The following is a 23,577-nucleotide window of genomic DNA, read 5'->3' on the forward strand; positions in this document are numbered from 1 at the left end:
CTTATTCATTTCCTCAGGACAGGAGCTAAGGGCCAGCACATTCTTGGGGCACTATTGGGACAAGGATCCCTGGGTAGGCAAGTTCACCTACTGAAAACTCTATGGATGCTTTATCTCTCTTGCAAGGAGGCACTGCTTTGCTTTTGTCTTTTATTCACAATGCCTTAAACATAGGCATTATTTTAATAAATATTTGTGTACTGTATTAGATTGTTCTGAAATTAAAATGTCTACTATGTATTAGACAATTTGTTCTGACAATATTGAATTAATGACTTGTCAGTTAAAGAGTACAAACTGTATTCCAACGAAGTTATTTCTATGTACACAGTCAAAAATGAAATGACCTTTTCCTTAATTACTTCTTTAAAGTGTTTTCTTCAAATTAGATGATTGTTTTGACGTCAAGACCAAAGGTGGCAAACACATGGCCCTGAGCCACTTGGGGTCCACAATATTCTGAATACTGCTAAACCAGATTAAAATGTAACTGGGAAATATTTACCAAAATAAAATGCAATAACCATAGATAATATTACATTTTAAAACTAAGCCCTTAGAGAGCCGTATGTACGATTTATTATCCCCCATTTCTATTTCTGTTTGATACCATTGATTAAGGCTATCTATGTTGTCATTGTTATTGTTGTTTTAAATATGCAAATTTTAATAAAACAGGCATTTAACCCAATCTGCCAAATGTCAGTATAGGCAGGTTGAGTTATGATTTGGCCTCTCAAGGAAAAAGTCATTTAAACCAAAATCATATCCATTTTAAATACTTGAAATACCTGGTAACCATACTGCTAAAACAAAGAAGCCATGCATAATTTATAATTAATTTTCACTTAATGGACTTTAATAAACATCACTGTGAAAACCACAATTTCTGGTCTTCAGGGTTTTGTGATATTATCAAGAAATAATTTCTGAGACATTTCAGAGAATTTTCATAAAATGAGGCTGAGTAGAGGATAGCAAGGTACAAGTGAGATAGTAGAGGAAATGAAACAAAAAATAAGTCAAACAAAGGTAGCAATGCTCAGTGTGCCTTCTGACTTTATTTTTAAAGGAATAGGCATGTGATTTTCCATTTCCATGGAATTGAATTTAATAATATTGAAAGGACTATCATGTAAAATAGACATTAGTTCCACAATAATATTCTATGAATTAAAGCCTTCCAAACAAAAGACAAAACCAACCACTCTAGAATTCCATCATATTGACTTGGATTGTACCCTCTCATAAATGGATTAATAAATAAATGCATCAGCTTACTTTCAACTTAATTCTTTTAAAGAAAAAAAGAATCCCAAAGACATCCATACTTGTCAATCAGACTGTATTTGTCACTGACACTGAAAGAGAGCTTAATTGCTTTAATTAAGACTAAAAATCAAACACAAAGCAGAGTATGCAGAGACATCTCCATTGTCCTTAAAACCGACAAAGTGTGAAGGTCACAACTTACATATTCATATATTCTTCCATGTGACCTTCTTTAGTAAACAAAGAATATTAAATACTCTTATTCATCTCCCTCTAATGAACATATATTACTCTGGAGTCTAATGAATAGATAAAACATCTTTTTTTCATCAAATATTTATTAAAGTAATATTCTCTATGCTTACCAATTAGAGGGCTATTTTATTACAAAAAGATAACAACCCAACTTCCAAAATCCTCTGAGATTCCAAAAATTTAAACTAAATTACTTCTGCTTTTTGCTAAAAAAATTCAAATTTATACTTTCAAAATTATGTAAAACACCAGCATGTGTTTAAATTAACTCCTTACAGAATGTATTTTTTTTTACCTCTAAAACATTATGTTGAGGATATTGAGATTGAAAATTCACCATGCATATTTATTAAAAGAACAAAACGCATTTCAAAAGCCTCTCTCTTCCTAGTAAAAGTCTTCATTTTAAATTACACTTGAATAGGTTTAAGCAAAGACTGAAATTATTAAGTTCAAGTTGGATTTAAAGTATTATACAAATCTACATACATATATACATATATACACACAACATAAACATCATGCTAATGAAAATTATAGTAATTTTGAAAATAATCATTAAAAATTAATATTGGCCATTTCTGCCCAAAGCTTCTTAAATTTATTTTTAAAAGATTAAGGTAAAATCACAAACAACACTGCCAGAAATGTCATAGCAAAAGAAATGAATATCTCAGGAACATTAAAAAAAATATGCAGTTTTTCCTTCTGTACCATAATTGACTATGCTGCTAATATTTCTAGTCATGAGGATTTAATCTTCTCCATTAAACAACAGATATTATAATTCTAAAATAGATATGTATCAACTTTGAATATCAAGCATTAAAAAAAATCTATTGAAAATACAATGTAACCTTGGTGCTTTTCAAATTAAGCTTATGGAACAATAAGAATTTATGGGACAATTTACATAGATTTTTCTTCATAGAAGGAAACGAGTGCCCTCTGCTGTCAAATTGTATATTGCCACAGACTGGATCTTTCCTCTTATTAAAAGTGGATAATCACACTTAAGAAAATACATGTTAATATCTATTTTGTAATATAAAATGATGAATTCCAAAACCACAGAAAAGATAAGAAAACTATTTAGGGTGTTTTTCAAAATAAATTATTAACATAATTAACTTTTGAGAGTTTTTTTTGTTTAATTGAAACTAATATAAAATCTCTAGAAAACTTTTATTTCTTTACCTTTTCTTCTTTTAAAATCTATCAATCTATTATCTATTTCTTTCTAGGTATGTAACCATCCCTTGGTCTAAACAGAAATATTTTTATACATGTTTATACATTTTCTCCAACATCTTTGCTGTATAATTTTGGCCAGAAACAGAATTATAAGTCAACCAATTTAACCATCAATTTAAAATAATACTTGGCATATTCAATGTGCAGGACCAACATATTGTAAATGTACTTTCATATTAGCCAATATGGAATAAATTCAAAGATTCACATCTATGACAAGGACATTTGGTTCATTTTTAATTCTTCAAAGGTTTTCTAAGCAATTTATATCCGTCACCTCCTTAGTGAAATACTTTAAAAATGATGAATTATAAAATGTGAAATGTATTATGAATAATATTTTCAAAACTGTAAACCCTATAAGGGCAATAATTGGTTTTATTTAAGCTTCAAATATGTTGCATGCTTAATATCACATCATGAAGAGTAAGAACTTATAATGCTCAACAATTCAATATTCATTAGCCTCAGCTTTAAAATTTATTTTACAAAATTTAAATGAAAAAGTATTTGAAATCTTTGACTTTTTTTAAAGCTCTATTCTTGATTTGGAGAATTCTCCAATAACAACAAGCAGCAAATTATTCTAAAGTCAGGCAGACACAATGTAATTTTTTTTAACACTACTGGGTCTGAGACACAGCCTTTTTAAATTTTTTTTTTACAGTCTTATCAATTATTATAGCCACAAGATTCAACACTGGCTCATTTGGGCAAATGCTCAACTACTCTATTCTTCATCCTTTAACTGTCTCAAAATCAATGCAACAATAAATGAAGAGTCAGTTTATTTCATTAGGTCAATTTTATTCATACTCTAAGATTCAAAAATAAAATAAAATTAGATTATGAGGAGATAATGTATCAAAATAAGAGAATATAACTTCCAATGTTTTGTATCTAGGTATGGTTAAGAAAAAAGTCATCATGCCATCTCGATACAGAATAACTTCTTACTACTTCATATTCTTAATCAAAGGTTGCTACCTTACTGATATTTGCTAAGACATTTTCTAGAAAAAGAATTCACTTTAAAAATTATAAATTATTTGTCTTTCAGCTCTTATTTAATATACTAGGCAGGTAGCCACTGAAATTTACTACTAGATTTTATTTGTCAATAGAATTTAATTGTCAATAATAACAAAAGATGTCTGAGTAACTACATTGATATTTAATTTGCATTTTATAATTTTTTAGACTGGAATGGTAATTTCATTGATAAAGGAAACTGTCTTGTAGGAAACTCACTCTATAAATACAGACTGGCACCTGCCCCGTAACTTAGTTATCTGGGGCAATGACAGATTAAGTTACTTGCTCAGAGTCACAGTGAATATGCATTAGAGGTTTTCCTAACTCCAAGACTGAGTGTATATATTAAGTATGAGACACAGCTTTTAAGTTAATAATTATACTTAATAATATATTAAATATAATTTCTAATCAATTATTCTAAAATTTTTGATATCATCAGTGAAACCACTCCATATACCTTGAATTGATGGAGTAAAAACATAGTTCGAATATCAACTTCAGGAGAAAGGATGGATCCTGAATTCAAAGTATATCAAATAAAGGTAATAAATGAAAAAATCTAGCATAGCTCCAGTTAACTTATATTTTTTAGTAAGTTATTCATCAGAGTTGTTGTAATTATGTGAAAACTTTATGGCATTATTTGAGCTAGCCCAGCATGACTGAGACACTAAACCTGTTGCTTAGAGACTAGATTCATTTAATGCTTAACTCAGGACCTAAGAGATTGAGTTTTTGAGAGAGAGAGAGAGAGAGAGAGAGAGAGAGAGAGAGAGAGAAAAGGAAGGAAGGAAGGAAGGAAGGAAGGAAGGAAGGAAGGAAGGAAGGAAGGAAGGAAGGAAGGAAGGAAGGAAGATAGATAAATAGATGATGGATGGATGGATAGCAGCCCATATGTCTTATCTGGAAACTGCCTCTGTGCTGACAAATCTGTTAATATTTCTTTGTTTGAAACCTATATAATGTGTTACTTATAAAAACCTGGGAAAAATGGGTCACCCCCTTTTTCTAGCTCTCTATGACTCAATGATGACTCAATATACTTCTTTGAAAAGTATTAAAGTTTATCAGTCTTTTGTTCTTAGCTAAAATACTCTATTTCACAGGAGTTAGCAAACTACAGCCACAGACTGTTTTTGTATGGCCCATAAGATAAAAGTAGTTTTTACATACTGAAATACATAAAATTTTATTTTAAAATGTAAAAAGGTTTCTTAGCTCACTGGGCATGAAATGCATACCCTGCTAGATTTGGCTGAGGGCAGTAGTTTGCCAACTCTTCATCTTAAACTGTTGATTCTGTTGTGACATAGGAACATAGGAATCCCAGTAAACTGAAGGATATCTTCCTTTAAAAGTTGAAGGATTTCTTTCTTTTTTTGGGGGGGCTAGGCAAAGGGGTTAAGTGACTTAGTCAGGGTCACACAGCTAGTAAGTGTCAAGTATTTGGTCTGAGGCCGGGTTTAAACTCAGGTCCTCCTGAACCCAGGGCCAGTGTGATACTGTGCCACCTAGTTGCCCCTGAAGGATTTCTTTATTTTAAGAAATATATATATCATTCATATTATTTCACATCAAATTTGTATTTGCCTAATTTTATCATTTATATTTTGCTGCTTTTAAAAATGCATGATCTCATTACTCCATCTAATGTTGCAGATCAAAACCAATCCATGGCTTTTTGTCCTAAGCAATTGTTTTGTCTTTCCATAAATCTTCCAAATTTAATTCAGAAGCATTTATTGAGTGCCTAATTCATACTAGATATTACCTTAGCTTCTACAAATTAAAAAAAAAAATCTCCTGCCTTCAAGCATTTTCTACTGGAAAGAAACATGTATAGAGATAAGCAAATACATAATATATACAAAAGGTTTTTTTTTGGCTAGGCAATGGGGTTAAGTGACTTGCCCAGGGTCACACAGCTAGTAAGTGTTATGTGTCAGAGGCCAAATTTGAACTCAGGTCCTCCTGAATCCAGGGCTGGTACTCTATCCACTGCACCACCTAGCTGCCCCAAAAGATTTCTATGGTGCAGGAATGAACACTAACAAATAAAAACAATCAGGAAAATGTTCTGAAAAGAGACGGTGTTTGAATTATGTATTGAGAGGTTCTAGAAATTATTAGAGATGGAGGTCAAGAAGGAAAGAATTCCATGTAGGAATAGGGAGAATATCTAATCAGACCTAATCAGATCAGACCTAAAGAAATTCACAGATATTCTCTGGTTACTTCCTATCTTACACAAGGAACTTTGAAAGCTAACTTCAACCATTGGTTTGACTTAGGGTGGTGTGTGTGGTGGTGAACAACATTCTAATTTGATTGAAAATCACAAGAACTGATGACTCATAATGGATGAAGCTAGAATTGAATTAGCATACAAAAAGATGAATATGCCCCTCCCTCAGCCTATTTATGCTTTTCCTCAAGGGCAACAAATGAGTAAAAAGACTATCTGAAGTCATTATGAGGGAAGAGAGATGGCAGCTGCCCTTTCTCCAACATGACCACCATATATCTTTGAACACATGACATCTCAGTGTCTTCTGTGTTTATTCTTTATTGATTTTAGGTAAATGAATATATTAAGAGAAGAGTGTTCAAGCAAGCAGTAAAACAGTAAAATATATCAAACTTCTCAGAATAATAACACCAGCAAAGGATCCGGTAGTAGGTGTACCTAAATCTGGTAAGAAGCCAATACAAAATCTGATCAACCTGCTTCACCCAGCCCAAAAGTGAATTTGCCCATCAGGCTAAATACTGAGACCTAGAAGGAAGCAATACAGATGAGTAAGCCAAAAATAACACTGGTATGGATTCCGTAAAAGGGGAAAAAGTTGTCTTGATTCAGTTGTATTGGGGAATCCTTGGCTCCATATAGTCTCACGTACATGGCTGACTGCCATTGTACTTTGTTTTTGAGCCAATATTCATCTAGAACTTTGTGTAAGTGAAAATAGAGAGTATGCCCATAGTTTGTGGGAATTGTTTTGTAACTATCATTCTTACTATATCTTATTCATAATAAATATATATATACATATATATGTGTGTATACATATATAAGTATATATATTCACACATACACACACATACACACACATATACTTATGTATGAACTAATCAGTTTCAACTGGTTGATCAATATTGGGGGCAAAAAAAAAAACCTGACAATAATAGAAACCACAACCTTGGGAATCATCATTGTACATGGAACCAGGCAGAAGCAAGATTGTAGAATCAACCCAGCTGAACTCTCCAAACATGCTCCAAACAACTTTAAAATAACTCCTCGAATCAAATCATGTAATGGCAGAGCCACTACAAGGTCAGAATGAGACACTTTCCCAGGCTAAGACAACTGAAGAGATTGCCAGGAGAGGTATGTGATACTGGGCTAGGAGCTGGCCGGAATGTAGCAGGAGCACAAGTGGTGGGCCTTGGAGGTGGCCATGATGGAGGCAGTAGTAGCAGCTTTGGGATCTTTCAGCTCAGAGATAAAGAGTCAAACAACTGGTCAGAAATAGGTTGCGAGGGATTCTTTGCTGGCAGTGATTGGCTACTTTATTGTCCATAAGCAGTTCTGGGTCACAGGTCCAAGGCAGAAAAGAATGCTTATGATCTGTCATGAGGGAATAGGGCCCTGGTCCACAGTTCCAAGGTGGAGAGGAACACAAGAGCTTGAGGCTGCAGGAGAGCAGGTGACCTGTTTTAGAGCCAAAAGAGCAAGGGAGCAGGGACATTTCCTAAGTAAAGATCAGAGCACAAACCAGGAAAGCAAGGATCACATCTCTCTCCCCAGATGACCCCATCTTAGAAGCACTGAAAATTTTCAAAACCCTAGAACTAGCTCAGAAAACAGCAGCATGAAAAAACCTGAAGCTTGGGATAGTGCCTCTCTACCCCCAGGTAAACAAAACCCAACTTTAATATAAAATTCAAAGTCAAGCCATAGAATGGAAAAATGAGCAAACACACACACCACACACACACACACACACACACACACACACACACAACTGGACCTTAAAAAGTTACTAGAGTAGGAGAGAACAAGACATAAATACAAAAGAATAAAACAATATGAAAATAACTGCATATAAAGCTTCAAAGAAAAATGCTAATTGGACCCAAATCTAACAAGAACTCTTGGAAGAATAAAAAAAAAAGTGGGAGATGACAAAAGGGAAAAGAAACTAGAGTAATATGAGAAAATTATGGAAAAAATAAATAACACCTTGGTAAAAGGAACAGAATTACTGAAGAAAAGATCATTAAAAAAAAAACAGAATTGGCCAAATAGTAAAAGAAGCACAAAAATCCATTAAAAAGAACTCCTTAAAAAGCAGAATTGACCAAATGGAGTGAGAAGTACAAAATCCCATTGAAGACAATTATTTCTTAAAAATTAGAAGTGGGCAAGTGGAAACTAATGACTCCTTTCAACATCAAGAAACAATAAAACAAAGTGGAAAAATTGGGGAAAAAAAAGAAAATGTAAAGTATCTCATTGGAGAAAGAACTGACCTGGAAAATGGATTGAAGAGATAGTTTTAAGAAATATTGGACAAACTGAAAGTTATAATTTTAAAAAAGCATAGACATCATACTTGAAGAAATTATCAAGGAAATGTGCCCAATGTCTTTAATCCGGTGGATAACATGAAAATTGAAAGAATCCACTGATCACTTCCTGAACGATACCTCAACAGAGAAACTCTCAGGAATATTATAGCCAAATTCCAGAGATCCCAGCTCAAGGAGAAAATATTACAAACACCCAGAAAGAAACAATTTAAATATCATGGAACCACAATCAGAATCAAACAAGATTTAATAGCTTCCATCTTAAAGGAAGAGACAGTTTGGGATATGATAATCCAGAACACAGAGGAGCTATAATTACAACCAAGAATAACCTACCAAGAAAAAATTAGCATAATCCTTCAAGAGAAAAAAAAAGATAGGTATTTAATGAAATAAAGGACTTTCAAACATTCCTGATGAAAAGATCAGAGCTGAATAGAAAATCTGACATTCAAACATAACACTCAACAGAATTACAAAAGTTAAACATGAAAGAGTAATCATAAGAGACTCGATAAAGTTAAGCTATTTACATTCCTATATGGGAAGATGATACATGTAGCTCCTAAGAACTTATCATTATTGGGCAGTTAAAAGGAGTATATAATAAACAGAGGACATGAGTGTGAGGCTGAGAAAGAGAGATAAACTGGGAGAAGGGAAAAAGAGAAGTAAAATGGGGACAATTTTCTCCCATAAAAGAAGCTTGCAAGGAAGAGCTTTTATATTGGAGAGCATGAGGAGTGGGGAGTTGGCAGGCAATACTTTAACCTCACTCATCAGAAACGGTTCAAAGAGGGGAGAACAAACACACACACACAATTTGGTATGGAAATCTATCTTACCTAATAATAAAAGAGGGGGAAAGGATAGATATGGGGCAATGATAAAAGGGGAGGGTGGATTAAAGGACACAATGATCAGATGCAAAACAGACTTTTAAGGAGGGACATGATAAACAAAGAGACATAGGGCTAAACTGAAGAAAATAGGATGAAAGTAAATACACAGTAATCATAATTCTGAATGTCAATGAAATGAGCTCATCTATAAAATGGAAGTGGATAACAGGATGGATTAGAAACCAGAATCCAACAAGATGCTCTTTGCAAAAGATACACTTGAAATAGGAGACACACACAGAGTTAAAATAAAAGGCTAGAGCAGAATCTATTATGCTTCAACTGAAGTTAAAAAAGGCAGGAAGTAGCAATCATGATCTCAGGCATAGTAAAAACATAAATTGTATTTGTTCAGTCCTTTTGGTTGTGTCAGACTCTTCATGACAATATTTGGAGTTTTCTTGGCAAAAACACTGCAGTGATTAATAATTTAATTCTCCAGCTCATTTTACAGGGTGGAACTAAGGCAAAAATGGAATCACGCAGCTAGTGAGCGTTCTATATCTGAGGCCAGATTTGAACTCAGGTCCTCCTGACTCTAGGGACTGTGCTATCCACTGTGCCACCTAGCTGCCCCCTAAAGCCAAATTGGAATTCATATTCTGACTCCAGGTCCTCCTAACTCTAGGGCTGGTGCTCTACCCACTGTACCACCTAGCTGCCCAAAAGCCAAAAAAAAAAATGTCCTAATTAAAACATAATCAGAGAAAGTAAATTTTGTTAAAAGTGCCATAGACAACAAAGTAATATAAAAAATACAGCAATTTTCTCTGGTTAAAGGGTTGATTTCTCAAATATATAAGAAACTGAGTCAAATTTCAAAAAATAAGGGCCATTCTCTAACTGATAAATGATCAAAGGATATGAACAGGTGGTTTTCAGAAGAAGAAATCAAAGCTATTTATAGTCACATAAAAATACTATAAATCACTATTGATTAGAGAAATGAAAATTAAAAGAACTCTTGAGGTACCACATCTCGCCTATCAAAAATGACAAATGCTGGAGGTGATGAGAAAAAATATGTACACTAATAAACTCTTGGTGGGGTTGTGAAGTGGTTCAACCACTTGAGAGAACAATTTAGAAATGTGTCTAAAAGGTTATAAATTGGTGCATGCCATTTGATCCAGCACTACCTTTAATAGTGTAATTTGAGGATGTTAAAGGAAAAGGAAAAAGACCTATACATACTTTAAAAATTATAGCACCTCTTTTTGTAGTGGCAAAGAATTGGAAATTGAGGAGATGATCATCCAATCATCTTTGGGGAATGGCTAAGCAAATTGTGGCGTATGACTGTGATGAAATACTATTGTGCTATGAGAAATGATGATGGTGTGGTTTTAGAAAAATCATGGCAAGACTTATGTGAACTGATGCAAAGTGAAGAGAACCTGGAGATCAATTGTGCACAGTGACAGCAATGTTATAATGAAGATCAACTGTGAAAGACTTGCCTACTCGGATCAATACAATGATCCAAGACCATTTCAAATGACTCATGATGAAAAACTATTACCCATCTCCAAAGCTAAGAGAACTGATGAACTCAGTGCAAATTGAATTTTTTTTTGCTTTTTTTTTGCAATATAGTTAATATTGGAATTTTTTCATGATTACACATTTATAATTAATTGATATCATTTTCCTGCCTTCTTGGTTGGATTAGGGTGATAGTGACAATGAGAATTTGGAATTTGAAATTTTGAAAAAGAATGTCAAATAAGTAATTTTTTAAAAAGAAACCTATGAACAAAAAAGAATTGTTATAATATAGAGGGTCATTAGTGCCACAAACTTCACAAAGATAAAAATAGAAAAAGATTTTTAAAAGGCCATCAGAAAGCAAAATGAAGTATTACTAAGGACTAATAGGTTACTAGGGACTAGAGAAGATTATAGCTGAAAATTGAGCTGATTCACCAAGGGGTCAAGATGGGGAAAAAAGCAAACAGTTACTATGGGAAGAATGATAGCCTGTCAGAGATTTGAGAGACAAAGGGATTGAGAGTTGTGGTGTGGGAAAAGAGCAATGTTTGGTAAGAGAAGGAAAGGAGAGAAGAGGAAAGCCAATACATAATGTCAGGTAAGAAGATTTGGGAGTTCTTGAACATGGAGATGGTGCATGTATGGGTGATGGAAAGATCAAGGGTGTGACCATATTGTTTATGGCTTGGGTTCGGTGGAGGAGTAGGTCATCAGAAATTTGTAGATTGGGGAACTGAGTAGTTACAGTGTTTGAAGAAGTGTGTGTATGTGTGTGTGTGTGTGTGTGTGTGTGTGTGTGTGTGTGTGTGTACTCATGTACACATACGTAAATGTGTATGTATATAATGTTGAAGCTTGGGGAGGAGAGAAAAATTTTGAGCCAGGTATCCAAATCATTGAAGAAATATGGAGAATGACCTGGAGATCTGTTGACAATAGCTATAAGGATTTTGATTTAGTAATAGATATGAATTTCATGATCCTCAAAGGAGAGTTTAAAGAATGGTGGAGCTATGGAAAGTACCTGAAATTGGCAAGGAGGAGCAAGAAGTATTTCACCTTTTCCACCTCAACCAGTGAGCTGAAAAGAATAAGTGGAAAGTACAGCCAACACCAGAAAAGGTGTACAGGAAAGATCATCAGCATCATGAAAGTGCCATCAGGGAGAGTGAAATTTCAGTAAAAGAAAATGGAAGGAGTGGGAGAGGAAAAGATTTATAATGAGGAAAAGTTTATTGCCTATGGAACAGGAATTCCAAAGGCCACAGTGGAAGCAGTGTGTGGTGTTTGATTGGAACTTTGGAAGGGGAAGGTTAAGAGAAATGAGAATAAGGAATCAGGTGGTGGGGTATGGAGAATTATGGGATTAGGATGATAAACTAATAGACTTCAGAATCACTGGGATACGTAGGATATGACTAGGTATTACACTATTCTTTACTGAGTGGGAGGCACCACTCCTCAGAGGAGGCTAGAGATTAGTCGGCAGACAAGTATAACATGAGATGAAAGGCACACAGTGAAATAAAAGGCCCCATTTCATCACCCCTCTTCCTTCCAAAGGCTGTAGATTAGGCAGGAAATGACAGTCTAACTTTATTTTTTAATTTTTAGTTTTCAACATTTACTTCCACAAGATTTTGAGTTCCAAATTTTCTCCCCATCTTGCCCCTCCCCTCACCCCAAGATGGCATGCATTCTGAACACCCCTTCCCCTAGTCTGCCTTCTCTTCTTTCCCTACCCCTTCTCTTATCCTCTTCCCCTTCTATTTTCCTGTAGAGCAGGATAGACTTCTGTACCCTATTTCCTGTATTTCTTATTTCCCAGTTGCATGTGAAAACATTTTTTTAAAAACATGTTTTTCAAAACTTTGGGTTCCAAATTTTCTCCCTTCCTCCCTCCCCACCCACCCTCACTGAAAAGGCAAGCAACTCAATATGGTTTATACATGTGCAGATATGCAAAACACTTCCATAGCAGACATGTTGTGAAAAACTAACTCTATTTCCCTTAATCCTATCCTGCCCTCCCATCTATTCTATTCTTTCTTTTGACCCTGTCCCTCCTCAGAAGTATTTGTTTCTGATTATCCCTTTTGGCAATCTGCCCTCCTTTCTATCATCTCCCTGCTCTCTGGTCCCCTTCTCTCCCTATTTTCCTGTAGGTTAAGACAGAATTCCTTACCCAATTGAGTATGTTATTCCCTCCTTAATTCAAATCTTATGAGAATAAGATTCACTCATTCCCTCTCACCTTTCCCCATTTCCCCTCAACTGTAAGAGCCTTTTCTTTTTTTGTTCTACCTCTAGCCTTTCTCCTTCTCCTAGTATAATCCTCTTTTATCCCTTAATTTTATTCTCCAGATATGACCCCTTAATCTTCAACTCACCCTGTGCCCTCTATCTATCTCTCTATTTACATACATGTAATTTTTTCCTTCCAACTACCCTAATACTGACAAAGTCTCATGAGTTATAAATATCATCTCTCCATGCAGAAATGTAAACAGTTCAATCTTAGTAAATCTCTTATGATTTCTCTTTCCTGTTTACCTCTTCATGTTCCACTGGAGTCCTGTATTTGAAAGTCAAATTTTCTGTTTAGCTCTGGTCTTTTCATCAGGAATGCTTGAAAGTCCTCTATTTCACTGAATGACCATTTTTTCCCCTGAAGGATTATACTCAGTTTTGCTGGGTAGGTGATTCTTGGTTGTAATCCTTTCTCCTTTGCCCTCTGGAATATTATATTCCATGCCCTGTGGTCCTTTAATGTAGAAGCTGCTCAATCTTGTGTTATCCTGATTGTGTTTCCACAGTACTTGAATTGTTTCTTTCTGGCAGCTTGTAATATTTTCTCCTTGACCTGGGAACTCTGGAATTTGTCTACAATATTCCTAGGAGTTTTCCTTTGGGGATCTCTTTCAGGAGGAGGTCTCTGGATTCTTTCAATTTCTATTTTGCCCTCTGGTTCTACTATATCAGGGCAGTTTTCCTTGATAATTTCTTGAAAGATGCTGCCTAAGCTCTTTTTTTGATCATGGCTTTCAGATAGTTCAAGAATTTTTAAATTCTCTCTTCTGGATCTATTTTCCAGGTCAGTTGTTTTTCCAATGAGATATTTCACATTCTATTCTATTTTTTCATTCTTTTGGATTTGTTTCAAAGTGTCTTGATTTCTCATAAAGCCACTATCTTCCACTTGCTCTTCTAATTTTTAAGGAAGTATTTTCTTCAGTAATCTTTTGGACTTCCTTTTCCATTTGGCCAATTTTTCTTTTTAGGGCATTTTTCTCCTCATTGGCTTTTTGGATCTCTTTTGCCATTTGGGTTAGGCTGTTTTTTAAGGTGTTATTTTCTTCAGTATTTTTTTGGGTCTCCTTTAGCAAGCTGTTGACTTGTTTTTCATGATTTTCTTGCATAGCTCTCATTTCTCTTCCCAGTTTTTCCTCTACTTCTCTTACTTGCCTCTCAAAATCCCTTTTGAGCTCTTCCAAGGCCTGGGACTGATTCATATCTTTCTTGGAGGCTTTGGATGTAGGAGGTTTGACTTTGTTGTCTTCTTCTGGTTGTACGTTTTGATCTTCTTTGTCACCAAAATAAGATAATTATAGTCTGACTCTTTTTGCGCTGCTTGCTCATGATTCCGGACAATTACTTGAGTTTTAAACTCTTTGTTAAGTTAAGAGTCTTCTTCCAATGTGGAGAATGTACTGTCCCAAGCTTTGGGGGTTTGTACAGCTGTTTTCAGAGATAGTTGTAGGGACCTGTAAATTTTCAGTTCTTTCAAGGTGGTATGCTAAGGGGCAAGTGCTGTGGTCTTTTAGTGACCACAAGCACTCCTTTCTGTCCTGGAACTGTGAGGAAGTTTTCCTGCCCACAGCCACTACCAGCTCCACCATGCCTGTGCTCCTCCTTGCCCCAGGATTGCCACCCAGCACTGTGACCCAGATCCAAGCACGGACAAAGCAAGAGATTCCTGCCTCGGCACTGGCAAAGAGATCCCTGCTATCCTCCTCTGATCAGCCACTGAATTTCCCCTCAGTCTGTGGACCAGAAGCTCAGAAGGCAGCTCCCACTGCAGGCTGCTCAGGGAATGGAGCTGAGACCCTGCTTCTTTCTCAGCACCGCAGAAACAGACTTTTCCCACTGACCTTCTAAGCTGTCTTTGGTGTTTGTGGGTTGAGAAGTCTGGAAACTGCCACAGCTACTCATGTTTCAGTCCCCTGAGGCCTGCTCCAGGTTCTCGGAGGTCTGCGCACCCACAACAAACTGTGACCACTTCCCAGCCTGGCGTGATATACCTTTCCAATCAACCATCCAAGTTGTCTTTGGCTGGAAATTTGTTTCACTCTGTCTTTTTGTGGGTTCTGCTACTTTAGAATTTGTTTAGAGCCATTTTTTATAGGTATTTGGAGGGGTTTGGGGGAGACCTCAAGCAAGTCACTGCTTTCACTATGCCATCTTGGCTCTGCCCCCTTGAGCTTGATAGTCCAACTTTAGATTGTCCATGTCTCTTGATCCATAATTTGTTTGCATTCTTTTCTGACCATACATTTTCTAGATGATGACTCTTATTATCTTTGTATTCCAGTTATAATTAGTAATGTGTTATATCCTATTTGTATTCACTATATATCTCTTCTGTCCTTTGGATCACCCATAACTTTGGCTCTTTGGAAACTATAGTCTTTTGAGATATGAAGCTATATAACATTAATGGAAGTTTCTAATGCAGTCAGTGAACAAGCATTTACTAAACTTCTACTATGTGTCAGCCACTATATCAGGCACATACAAAAATGAAAGTTCTTCCTCTGGTGTAGCTTATACATTAAAAAGATATTTGTTTGTTTGTATAGGGAAGCAGATTGGGATTGTTGAAAGCATAACAAAATTTCTCCGCAAAAATCCAACTTATTTTTTTCTCCTCTTCAATTCTAGGGACGGGTCATTGTTTGAAGTGTCTGTCCAAGATTTAATTTCTGATGGACTATCCAATTGAATTGCAAGTCCGGGCAATAGGCTATAGTATTCTTGAGAAATTTGTTCAATTTTCTTTTTATTGTCTTCCTTCAAGTTTCATCTATAAATGTTCTTGTGATGCCCTCACTTAGTTGTATTTCACAAGTTTTCACAGTTTGTTTTGCCCTGTATTATTTCTTAACTGTTTTCTGAAATAATACATCTTTTTCTCTTGTATAATGTTTTATAAGTAAGTTCATATCATAAACAAATCATCCTGGCTGTTAATGTTTCCTCTCTTGGTGAAGACTTGGTAAGTGTTTGTTGGCTGCGGTGATTTCTGGGAACATTTGACCCCTTCAGTGTGGTGATCATTTTACATAGGTAAAACTTCATCCCATAAAAGCGATGTTGATACATAAACTACAGAACTTGGCCTTTAAGGTATTATTGTGTTTTTCATTTTTGATGAAATGTACATATTGATCATTTTACTCTGAATTGAACAACCTTAGGTAAATAATCTCTCACTTCACCCAATATAACAACATATTTTTTTATTGTGTTAGAGAATTTTTCTCTACACACAATTAAAACAAAAAGTTTATAGATCAAGAAAGAATCTTATCAAGGAATGTTTTCTTATCTAAAATATTTTATGTGATATTATCCTTTTAAATATTGAGGCCATTCATCAACACCACCTATCTATAGGATAAGCAACTATGAAGCTGGTGTTTATTAGAGAACAAAGATTTACTCAGGCATTTTATTTAACTTAATGAAAACTGAAATCCTTTTATAATTAAGTGTCCAACTAACTGCTAGCATCTAACAAGGTCAATATCAGATAGAAAGGGTATGCATGACTAGTGATGATATTAATAATCAATAAATTATTATGCAATACAGAATGCAATGTATAGATGCATATATTTAAATAACAATGAATACTTAAGGAGGGATTGGATGTCAGCTAGTCCTATCTATATCGATAAATTTTTCTTAGTCTATTAAGAATATTTTATATTAAAATATTTTAAATATATTAACATATATAATACAGCATAGAAAAAGGAAAGCTGACCTCATTTACACACTGGCTATTTGACACTGTGATTCAATGAATCTTTCAGCATTCCTAAATAACTTTAAGACGAGAGGTTATAAAAGCTTCATTTTGAATTGGGAGATAGAATTTCCTCACTTGGAATTGACAATTCAAATTAAAATCTGAGTCTGAACTAAAACCAAAATCATTTTATTTTATCATCATGTTATCTTAGAGCAGTTGAATGGTAAAGGTATCTGATCATATATTTGGTAAAGCAACAGCGAAACTTTTTGCTTATGTTTTTGGTTTACCATTTCTACCAATTATGGAGACCCCACTCTTTATTCCCATTCTAAGGACTGATATTTGTCTCATCTGTGGCTATTGTAATTAATAGCTAAAGCTTTAAAAAAAGATAATCTACTGATTTCTTATTATTTAGACCACTAAGAGAAAATTACATTATTCTAAATTATTTAGAATTCAAGGTTTCATCAACTAGGGACTATAGAGGGGGAAAAAATTGCAGCCTATTTCCTAAGTCATTATATTTCTCTGATAGAAAAGCAATAAACTTTTTATAGAAAAGAACAATACATTCACCAGAGTAATTTTGTTATCTCCATCTTTAATTTGTTCTTATAACACATTGGTAGTCCCCAGTCTTATATTTAGCTTTTTGCGGTGACTTAACTACATTTTTTCAATGCACGTAAATGCTATATTCTTATGACCCAGTAATTTGTCATATTGATTTGTAAAATGTCAAGAAAAAGAAGCACACAAAATTTCCTGAGCAAATTCTATTTGACCATGACATAGAACTTTATTTCATTGAATTTAGCATGGAGATACTCATCATTCTGACAGCAGGTACTGATAATTAAATCACAAAGTGGTTTCTCTTTCAATTCACAGATATTTATTGAGTAGATCCTCTGTGAAAGGTACAGTGCGAGATACTGAGGGAGGCATGGAGATTAATACGGTAAATACTTTTTTTTTGTATTTAAAAAATTTTTTTTTACTTTCTTATATAAATTTATTTATTTTTAGTTTTCAATATTCACTTAAACTAGTTTTTGAGTTCCAAATTTCTCACCCCTCCCCCACCCCAAGATGGCATGCATTCTGAATATCCCTTCCCCTGTCTGCCTTCTCTTCTATCTCTCCCCCTCCCTTCTCTTATCCCCTTCCCATCCTATTTTCCCGTAGAGCAGGATAGACTTCTGTACCCCCATTTCCTGTATTTCTTATTTCCCAGTTGCATGTGAAAACTTTTTTTTTAAAGCATGTGTTTTTAAAACTTTGAGTTCCAAATTTTCTCCCTTCCTCCCTCCCCACCCACCCTCATTGAAAAGGAAAGCAACTCAATATAGTTTATACATGTGCAGATATGCAAAACACTTCCATAGCAGACATGTTGTGAAAAACTAACTCTATTTCCCTTAATCCTATCCTGCCCTCCCATCTATTCTATTCTTTCTTTTGACCCTGTCCCTCCTCAGAAGTATTTACTTCTGATTACCCCTTTCCCAATCTGCCCTCCTCTCTATCATCCCCTGCCTCTTGTCCCTTCTCCCCCTATTTTCCTGTAGGGTAAGACAGATTTCCATACCCAACTGAATGTGTATGTTATTCCCTCCTTAAGCCAAATCCTATGAGAATAAGATTCACTCATTCCCTCTCACCTTCCCCTGTTTCCCCTCCACTGTGAAAGATTTTTCTTTTTGTTTTTTTGTGAGATAATTTACCCCATTCTACCTCTCCCTTTCTTCTCTGTATATCCTCTCTCATCCCTTAATTTTATTCTCCAGATATGACCCCTTAATCTTCAACTCACCCTGTGCCTCTATCTATCTATCTATCTATCTATCTATCTATCTATCTATCTATCATACATACAATTTTTTTCCTTCAACTACCCTAATACTGACAAAGTTCATGAGTTATAAATATCATCTTTCCATGCAGGAATGTAAACAGTTCAATCTTAATAAGTCTCTTATGATTTCTCTTTCCTGTTTACCTCTTCATGTTCCACTGGAGTCCTGTATTTGAAAGTCAAATTTTCTATTTAGCTCTGGTCTTTTCATCAGGAATGCTTGAAAGTCCTCTATTTCACTGAATGACCATTTTTTCCCCTGAAGGATTATACTCAGTTTTGCTGGGTAGGTGATTCTTGGTTGTAATCCTATCTCCTTTGCCCTCTGGAATATTATATTCCATGCCCTGTGGTCCTTTAATGTAGAAGCTGCTAAATCTTGTGTTATCCTGATTGTGTTTCCACAGTACTTGAATTGTTTCTTCTGGCAGCTTGTAATATTTTCTCCTTGACCTGGGAACTCTGGAATTTGGCTACAATATTCCTAGGAGTTTTCCTTTGGGGATCTCTTTCAGGAGGATCTGTGGATTCTTTCAATTTCTATTTTGCCCTCTGGTTCTACTATATCAGGGCAGTTTTCCTTGATAATTTCTTGAAAGATGATGTCTAGGCTCTTTTTTTGATCATGGCTTTCAGATAGTCCAATAATTTTTAAATTCTCTCTCCTGGATCTATTTTCCAGGTCAGTTGTTTTTCCAATGAGATATTTCACATTGTTTTCTAATTTTTCATTCTTTTGGATTTGTTTCAGTGTCTTGATTTCTCATAAAGTCACTATCTTCCAATTGCTCTATTCTAATTTTTAAGGAAGTATTTTCTTCAGTAATCTTTTGGACTTCCTTTTCCATTTGGCCAATTTTTCTTTTTAGGGCATTTTCTCCTCATTGGCTTTTTGGACTCTTTTGCCATTTGGGTTAGGCTATTTTTTAAGGTGTTATTTTCTTCAGTATTTTTTTGGGTCTCCTTTAGCAAGCTGTTGACTTGTTTTTCATGATTTTCTTGCATCACTCTCATTTCTCTTCCCAGTTTTTCCTCTACTTCCCTTACTTGCTTCTCAAAATCCCTTTTGAGCTCTTCCAAGGCCTGGGACTGATTCATATTTTTCTTGGAGGCTTTGGATGTAGGAGCTTTGACTTTGTTGTCTTCTTCTGGTTGTATATTTTGATCTTTTTCACCAAAGTAAGATAATATAGTCTGACTCTTTTTGCGCTGCTTGCTCATGATCCCAGACAATTACTTGAGTTTTAAACTCTTTGTTAAGGTAAGAGTCTGCTTCCAATGTGGAGAATGTACTGTCCCAAGCTTCAGGGGTTTGTGTAGCTGTTTTCAGAGATACTTGTAGGGACCTGTAAATTTTCAGTTCTTCCAAGGTGGTATGATAAGTGGTGTGAGGTGTTTACTCCTTTCCTGCCCTGTGACCACAAGTATTCCTTTCTGTCCCCTAACTGTGAGGAGGGGTTCCTCTTCACAGCCACTCCAAGCTCCACTACTCCAGCACCCTCCTCACCCCAGCACCCTCCTCACCCCAGCACCGCCGCCCAGAACTGTGACCCAGATTCACACACGGGCAAAGCAAGAGATTCCTGCCTCAGCACTGGCAAACAGATCCCTGCATTCCCTCTCTGATCAGCCACTGGATTTCCCCTCAGTCTGTGGGCTGGAAGCTCGGGAAGCAGCTGACCCGCCCCTCTCAGGGCCACACTCTTGGGGAATGGAGCTGAAACCCCACCTTCCTCTCTGGCCACGACAGAAACAGACTTTTCCCACTCACCTTTTAAGTTGTCTTTGGCATTCGTGTATTGAGGAGTCTGGAAACCTCCACAGCTGCCTGTGATTCAGTCCTCTGAGGCCTACTCCAGGTTTGCTGCGGCCTGCGTGCCCACACTGCACTGCGCTGCGCTCCCAGCTCAGCATGATACACCTTTCTGATCAATCATCCAGGTTGTCTAGGGCTGGAAATTTGTTTCACTCTGTCTTTTTGGGGGTTCTGCTGCTTCAGAATTTGTTTAGAGCCATTTTTTATGAGTATTTGGAGGGGTTTGGGGGAGATCTCAAGCAAGTCACTGCTTTCACTCTGCATTCTTGGCTCCGCCCCCCTGGTTAAATACTTTTTCTTGTTGAGTTGTGTCTGACTTTTTGTGACCCCAAGGACCATGGCATGCCAATATTGTTCACAGGATTTTCTCAGTAAAGATACTAGAGTGGTTTATTATTTCCTTCTCCAATGTATTAAGACAAATAGTAATTGACTTGCCTGGAATCACACAGCTAGTAAATGTCTGAGGCTAGATTTGAACATAGGTCTTCCTGATACCAGGCCCAGCATTCTATCTACTAAGCAACCTATTTACCTCTAAGGCAAGTCTCTAATACCCTCTAATAACAGAAATAATATATACATACAAATGAATATACTACAATGTAGAAAAATTATCTTTATGAGATAGTGTTCTCAGACAAAGTACTACAAGAGCATAGAGGAGGAAGAAAATACTACTATGTGATATATGAATGGCCATACAATGTTGAATTTTGGATAGTTATCTGGAACAGTTAGGAGGGTCACATAACTATTAAGTGACAGATGAGGGACTTAAAGTCTTCTTGACTAAATGACCAGGTCTCTAGGCACTACACTATAGATTCTCAAGATTTTTGTTTGTTTTAATTTTCTTTACACCTATATATATATATATATACACACACATATACATACATATATTATATATATGTATGTATATATGCACAGATACGTGTATAGACGTACCTGTATATAATCTCTGTATTTGTTTTAATATTTGTTTATGTTTCTTTTTTTCTTTTCTTACTATATATTAAAATTTTAGCATTCAAGTCTAAAATAAAAAAGATTAAAATAAATTAAAATTCCACCTTGTGCAATAAAAAAAGACAGCATTTCATTTTCCTCAGATCCATGGTCATTCATATTTGAGGAAAATTTAGGTTAGGTGTTCATATCCTGAATTTATGTTCAAGTGTTAGCTTGCTCTTGATAATAATTTTGATGTAAAAGGGACCAAAATTGCTTACAATACAATTTAAGATGTGGTACAGCTAGACCGCCTTCCTTGCATTTCTTTTCATTAGTTCCCCTGATATTCTGACCTCTTGTTCTTCCAGATGAATTTTGGTTTTCCCCTAGCTCTATAAGACTACATTGACTCTTACACTCTCTAAAATGATAGCTAGCATCTATCAAGTACCATCAGCAAGCATTGTATGTAATGGGGATAAGCTGGAAGCATTTCCAATAAGACCGAGGGTGAAAGAAGGATGTCCATTATCGCCACTGTTATTCAATATTGTGCTGGAAAAGTTAACTGTAGCAATCAGAAAAGAAAAATAAACTAAAGGAATTAGAATAGGCAAAGAATAAACAAAGCTATCACTCTTCGTAGATGATCTGATTGTATACTTAGAGAATCCTAGAGCAGCATGCAATTTCTCTTTAGTTGCACAGAGAATAGGTGTAGACCACTGAGATGAGAAGGCAGCAGGCCAGTATGTCCTTCCTAGCATTTTTTTGTAGGTTCTGATGGGAACAAGTGGCACAGTGTAGGAGACAGAGGTGTCCGATTCTAAAGCCAGTTATGCAGGCAATATGTAACGTGGAAAAGAAAGGCGTGACAGGCATTCCAGTGGAGAGTTTCCACTGCAACATGATGTGTGGGTACATGCTTGCTACTTTGTTACTAATGAAAATATTTGCACGAAACAGAGCCTGGGATAGACTCCTCCAGTAGGGCTGAAAACGCTTCTTGTTTTTTCACTGATGGCTTAAACTTCCATTTGGAAGTTTTTTTACAAGGAATACAAGGTGACTGAGGTGGAACTTCTGGTGTCTGTTGGTAAACAAACTTAATCCACATGTATTCGCAAAACTGTTGGTTGTGGGTTGCCATGAAAGTTTCATACTGTGCTTGACCATACTTTTCTTTCCTTTGTTTTATTGCGTAGACACAATAGTTTTGTATATGAGGTATACCACTATAAACTCAAGCCAAGTCATTAACAAAAAAAGTTAACTCTACATCTATCACTCATCTCTGTAACAAGTTTGTATGTAACATCCATCTAATCCAAACCAATACACCTTCCTCCTGGCTTGAAATGACATCCATGTTTTCCCAGAAGATCTCTGGACTTCGTGGTTATCCTGGAATGTATCTTAGGAAGCTCTCTCAATAACTAGATGATAGGGGAAAAAAAACTACATTCCTTTAAATAGCAGGGGGAAAGATAACGCTGGTGAAGAAGCCTGAGCTGACACTGAGTAAAGGACCAGATGGTGTTTGGCAACTCCACTGCCCATTTCTAGTTCTTTGTCATAGACCTAGGGCAGAGAAGAGTAGTCGTGGTGTCATGGGAATTTTAAAAAGATGAAATTTTTTAAAAGATAAAAGAAAAACAAATTATCTGTATTAAAAATTAAAAGGATGAATTCACCACTAATGATGATAAAAATTAAATAAATTAATAGGAGCTATTTTGCCCACTTATATGCCAATTAAACTGACAGTCTAGGTGAAATGGATGAATATCTACAAAACCATAAATTCCCCAGATTAATGGAAGAGGAAATAGAATACTCAAATTTAAATACTCAATTTAAAAAGAAAGAAATTGAACAAGTCTTCAATGAGCTCCCTAAGGGAAAAAAAAATTCTTAAGACCAGATGGATTTACTATTAATTCTACCAAACATTTAAAGAACAATAAATCCCAAAATTCTTTAAAATATTGGAAAAATAGGTAAATATGCTATGACCACATATACTAGGAATGCAGGGCTGGTTCAATATTGGAAAAAACTGTAAGCATAATTGACCAAGTCAATAGCAAAAACA

General features: G+C 35.5%; 1 long non-coding RNA gene across 2 annotated transcripts in view; it reads right to left on the reverse strand.

Moving 5' to 3' along the window:
• The window catches only part of LOC110201824 (uncharacterized), a 582,260-nt gene that overhangs the window by 138,515 nt on the left and 420,168 nt on the right, over positions 1–23,577 (reverse strand). The gene's annotated exons all lie outside the window — the stretch shown is intronic.

Source organism: Phascolarctos cinereus, unplaced genomic scaffold, assembly GCF_003287225.1.
Source record: "Phascolarctos cinereus isolate Bilbo 61053 unplaced genomic scaffold, phaCin_HiC Scaffold_7;HRSCAF=346, whole genome shotgun sequence".
Taxonomy (NCBI): Eukaryota; Metazoa; Chordata; class Mammalia; order Diprotodontia; family Phascolarctidae; genus Phascolarctos; species Phascolarctos cinereus.